Source organism: Curcuma longa, chromosome 5 (assembly GCF_044706935.1).
Source record: "Curcuma longa cultivar G26 ecotype Majalengka, Jawa Barat chromosome 5, ITB_CL_G26_1.1, whole genome shotgun sequence".
Classification (NCBI taxonomy): Eukaryota; Viridiplantae; Streptophyta; class Magnoliopsida; order Zingiberales; family Zingiberaceae; genus Curcuma; species Curcuma longa.
Genome location: NC_133865.1, coordinates 2,553,792 through 2,559,898, shown reverse-complemented (window position 1 = coordinate 2,559,898; position 6,107 = coordinate 2,553,792).

Here is a 6,107-nt window from a genome sequence, read left to right as displayed (position 1 = left end):
TAGGTAAGTGAAAGTTCAAATAGGTTAAAAGTGATCAGATATTTAGTAAGTGAAAAGTCTGCCTATGAAAGTGACTAGTCCTAACTGGAAGTTAGGCATGGATAAGCCTAGTAGGTTAAACCTATAGGGTAAGGCATAGGTAAGCTTAGTAGATCAGACAGACTACAGGTAAGCTTAGGTTACTTGTTTGTATATTTATCTTGTAGGAATTAAGAGCTAGAAGTAAGACTGACGAAGCATAAGAGAAGCAAACAGAAGCAGTCAAACTAAGCCAGAAGTCAACTTAGGTCAAATCTTGTTGACTGGATCCGGGCACTCCTATTAGATCCAAGCACCCGAAATAATCCACGTGACTTGGTAAGGTCCAGGTGCTCGGATCAGGTGGAATTGACCCCGATAAAGATCGATAGAACTGGGTTGAATTGAATCGATTTGGGGCATTTGGAAAGGGATTCGAGCATTCAGAAATGTCTTTATATGACCTTTATGCCTAGCACCAAGACACAACTCTCATTCTCCCAACTCTTCATCATGTTGTGCTGTTATAGCTATCAATTTGGGTTAAGCCCGCTAGGTTGGCCCACCCATCGAGCAATTTAGGCGGGTTTGGTTAAAATTTTATCAACCCATTTTAAGATGGGTTGACTCGCGACCTGCATAGATTGGTCCGTGATGGGCTTGAGTTGGCCCGTGGGTTGAGAAAATTTATTAATTTATTTCAAATTTTAAAATTAAAGTAGAAAACTCAATGAATTAATGAGCTTGATCCATCTAAATTACAATTCAAACTTAAAAATTTTAACTTGATTAATTTAAACTATTATATAAACTTAAAATTTTTAATATTTTAATTTTTTGATAAGCCAGTGGGTTGACCCGCCTAACCCGCAACCCATCTTGAGTTGGGTTGGGTTGGAGATTTCTCAACCCTTTAAGTTGGTGGGTCAGCCCGCTCGGCCCCGCCATATAATGAGTTTTTAGTGGGTTGGCTCGCTCCGCCATGGGTTGGCCCGTTTGACAGCTCTATGTGCTGCTGAACGCGAATGACATCCTATTTGTACAACCAGGGAAGCTCTAGTAAAGGTGCGCTGCACTCAAGGACTTCCAGATCGACTACATGGGTGTTTGTTGTCTTTATTTTAAATCTTACTTATTTATATTTCATCTTTATATTATTAGACTGTAAGACAAGTTTCTCTACCTCTGAAAAAATTTTAGAAAGGAGATCAATAGTGGACGAGCATCTTTTTGTGCATAGGTCTTGGACGTACTAAACCTGGGGGATTAGAAACCAAGTAAAAATCTGCGAGTATCCTATCTTATTATCTAATATATACTCTGAGTTTTTGATAGAACGAACGAGCGTTATTCACCCCTTCTAACGTGCACCGATCCTACAATTTATTGAAAAAATAAAATTACTATTTGAGTGTATATTCTTTATATATTTGATTTGATCTTAAACTCAATTAATGATATCCATAATACAATGCATAGCATGAGAGAAATTATGATTGAATCACAATTAGTGAGTATCTCTACATGTGCAATTATGTACGTATTGAAATATTCTCTAGACGATGAATTGATAAGACTGGACATTATCGATTCTGTAAGATTAGCATATGTTAAACACCTTAATTTTACCAAGTAGTCGATCTTCATTGGTTGAAAATATTGGAATGTTGAGAGTTAACATATGGATGTTGGTTAAGGGTAATTAGTTCATTGGAAGTAACCTGCCATGAGATTTTATGTGGTTCTATACATGTCTATGAAGATCTCATTGCAGCTCGAGTGTAAATTTTCTTTGACTTAAGGTATTCAAGTTATCTTGGTCATAGAGATTTATACTTTGACATTTTAAGTATGCGTCTCTATGGAAGTGTCAACTCAAGATGATTGGGTATAAGTTGAAGTGTCCGAAGGTTTTTGAATAGCCAACAGAAGATTCATTACTCCTTTAATTAGGAGACGTATACCCTATAACCATTTATTAGAATTGTTACTCATAAGTTTTTGGCCAAAGTAGAAATACTTCAAGAGGATGGTCCTCTTAGATAATTATGTTTGAGTAACATGAATCCGCAGGACAAGAAACTATAGGTGTGGCGTAGTCAGTCTAGTAGGAACTGACACATAGACCATGCCCTGAACTAAGCGGGTATAAGATGCGTGAAAGGAATAGAGGCACATCAACCGTAGCTGCTGTAGCATTCAGAAGTGGTTCTATAATCAATTATGATTTTTTGATTAATTGGGAGTTATAATATACTACTAGGTGCTACTCATAATCGATTTGTAATTAATGGTTAATTATGGATGACCAACATAATCCAGGAACCAACAAGGAAAGTGACTCAGCTAGCACTCAAAAACACTAGTCGATGACTATACAAGCACCTACTAGATTCCTTCTTATCTTCAGTGACTCAACCAACACTCAAAAAGCTGAAGCCTCACCAAATTCCTTCTGATTTTTTAGTTTTATATAAATCCAACAAAAGGTGATTTCACTCACCCCAAGCATTCTAGTATCATCAGTCCTACAGCGAAATACAGACAAGTAAATTAGATACGCAGTAGGCCCCCAGAAGGGAGGGCATACTCCAGGGCGATGAAATTTTCATGAATCGATCTGTGCCTGATCCAACAAGTCTACCTTCAGGGAACCAACTATGTTACGCCCTGGGGGCAAGAGACCTTGGACTATGTGTATAGATATAGAAGAAGCAAGAAGACAGTAGCAAGTGTGTAAGAGTGTGCAAGTGTGTGCAATTTCCAATTTCTCTAAATTTGTAAGTTCCTTTCCTTGTCATTTCCTAGTTTGTTGTAATTTCTTAGTTTGTCATAATTTCCTAGTTTGTGTAATTCCCTGGTTTGATGTATTATCCTTTCCTTTAATCAATAAAGAGTGTATGTATTTTTCTTATGGAAGCTTAAGAACTTTTCTAGGTCAGGCTCTGCCTTCTTCTTCCCTTTCTTTGCTTTCTTGATTCTTCAATCCTTTTTCAAGTATCCTAACTGAAGAATGGTAACTGTTAAAGAGATCTTTTAAGACTTGTGCATGCTCAGTAAGCAAAGAGGCAAAAGCCTTTGTAAGGCCTAACCTAGAGCCGGGGCAAAGTTTAGATTCTTACAAGTGAGACTCATTGGAAAGTGGAGTAACGAAAGAACATAAGCAAGGTATCCATTCTCACATGACCTAGATCTACCAACAATCCTAAAACCCAACCAACCCAACCACAATTAAAAATAATCGAAAAAGTTGGTATCAGAGCCTTAAGACCCAGGACCAACATGCCGAAGAATGACTTCCTCAAACCTAATTCCTGATAACTTAGCATACCTAGACTTAGTTCCATACCCTTCTAGGAAAATACTCACTCTAGATCAATACAAACACGTCTGTTACCTAGAACAAGAACGCATACTCATTGTTTACATACTAAATCACTATAGCTAAATATATATGATCATTGATCTACTAATTATTGTAGGAAAAACGTTAGACGACCAATAAAGACTTACTGGCCAAACTTTAGATCAATTTACTCAAAACTTGACACAACAAAATCAAATATTACATGATATTGGAAGAAACTTAGACTATCTTAAAAACTCACAAGAAATTTTAAATAGACGATTCAGTCATATGGTAAGTATTTATAAGAAAAAAGATATACTACTATTATCAAAAAAAATTTGAAGAAAATAAGTCATAAATTTTTAACTCCAAGTAAAAGACTTATTAGTTCAGGTTGAAGAACTTAACATTCTTCATGTTATGCTTGAAGAATCAAGTATAAATAAATAAATTACAATTTTAGAATACCTATTACGAAGAGATCCTCAATTATATATAATAATATTTAAAAATTAGAGAAGACGGATATTACGTTGACTTACTTGTCCAAAAAAAATATAAGGGAAGCTGATTTACTCGTTAGCGTTTTGAATATGAAAATAGCGGTGGTATGAGATGATGTTAGAACAAACTGATCTAGATAACGATTATAGGACCATGACAACATAGGCATACCAATACCATGCATGGAGAAATTAAAAGATGATATTATTCTTCCGTTTAGGATCTTAAGACTACAAATCATATTATACATGACAATGCAATGTATAGAAGACATTAATAATTTTACTGTTTTTTAATTGGAATCGGAAAAAAGAATTATTTATTATTAAAATAATATTTTATTCCATCACAATCTATTTTTATTTTTAAAATTTTTTAATTATTATAATTATTTAATTATGATAATTATAATTCTTTAATTATTATAACTGTATAATTAGATATAACTATTATAGTATAATATTAATAAGTCTATTACAGCAGTTATAAATTATATCTATTATAATATAATATTGATACATATTTAAAATAATAATAAATATTCATATTGTAATCGTTATAAATAATTATTATAATATAATATTATTAATATTTATTACAGTTGAAGGGTTCATATTTTAATAGTTATAATAGTAAAAAAAATATAAAATAAAAATATATACCTTATTTTTCTCTGGGGATCGTTTAAATCTCTACAATTCTTTAGGATTCTGGAACGTAGTGATGGTCAACATGGCGACTCGTTCTATGCCTTGTTTTCCCTCTCTTGAAGATTAAAAATGACTTGTCAAATCTGGAGCTTCTGACCGGAGCGATTATGTGCCGAAACCCACTTTGGAAATTTGACTGACTTCATAATAAAATGACGTTTCATTTTTTTTCTTAATATATATCAAGTGCCGTCAGAAGGTGGCCACTAACTTTTAAAATTATTTAAATAGCGCAATTCTTATATTTATTAAAGAATAAACTTAATTTTCAAAATATCTTTTCTCTATAAAATAATCGGTTAAATTAAAAAAACAACCGAACTAATTTCAAAATTCAATTCGATTTATTTAAAAATTTATTTTTTTAAAAAATATCAGTTATTTTAATAAAATGGGTTGGATTTTAATTTTTAAAAATATATCAAACTAATTTTTTAATCCAATAATAAAAAATAAAAAATATTTTAATTTTTAATTATATATATATATTCTGATCAAACACTACAAGAAAATTGGTCTTTAACAACACTCAAAAGACATCGGTTTTATGTCAAAACCGATGTCTTTTACTTTTTAACAACGGTTTTAACAAAAACCGATGTCTTTGAGACATCGGTTAGAGCCTACGACAACGATTTTTGGAGGCTACAACAACGGTTTTAAAAACCGATGTCTATGTGCGCTTTCAACAACGGTTTTTGAAGACTACGACAACGGTTTAAAAACCGTTGTCTATTTGCGCTTTCAACAACGGTTTTGGAAGCTATAACAACATTTTAAAACCGATATCTATTTGTGCTTTCAACAACGGTTTTGGAAGCTATAACAACAATTTAAAACCGTTGTATATTTTCGTTGTCTTTGAGAGGTTGATTGGAGACTACGACAACAGTTTTTGGAGGATACAACAACGGTTTTAAACCGTTGTCTATGTGCACTTTTAACAACGGTTTTTGAAGACTACGACAACGGTTTTAAAAACCGATGTCTATGTGCGCTTTCAACAACGGTTTTTGAAGACTACGACAACGATTTAAAAACCGATGTCTATTTGCGCTTTCAACAACGGTTTTGGAAGCTATAACAACATTTTAAAACCGATGTCTATTTGCGCTTTCAACAACGGTTTTGGAAGCTATAACAACAATTTAAAACCGTTGTATATTTTCGTTGTCTTTGAGAGGTTGATTGGAGACTACGACAACAGTTTTTGGAGGATACAACAACGGTTTTAAACCGTTGTCTATGTGCGCTTTTAACAACGGTTTTTGAAGACTACGACAACGGTTTTCAAACCGTTGTCGATTTGTGATTTCAACAACGGTTTTTGAAGTTATAACAACAATTTAAAACCGGTGTCTATTTGCGCTTTTAACAACGATTTTTAAAGCTATAATAACAATTTAAAACCGTTCCCCCTCAACTCCACAGAAGACCTTCGTCTCCACTTCCTCCCCTTCTTAATCGACAGACACCGCCGCTTCGCTTCCTCCGGACCATCGTCTCCACACCCAACCATCGGCTCC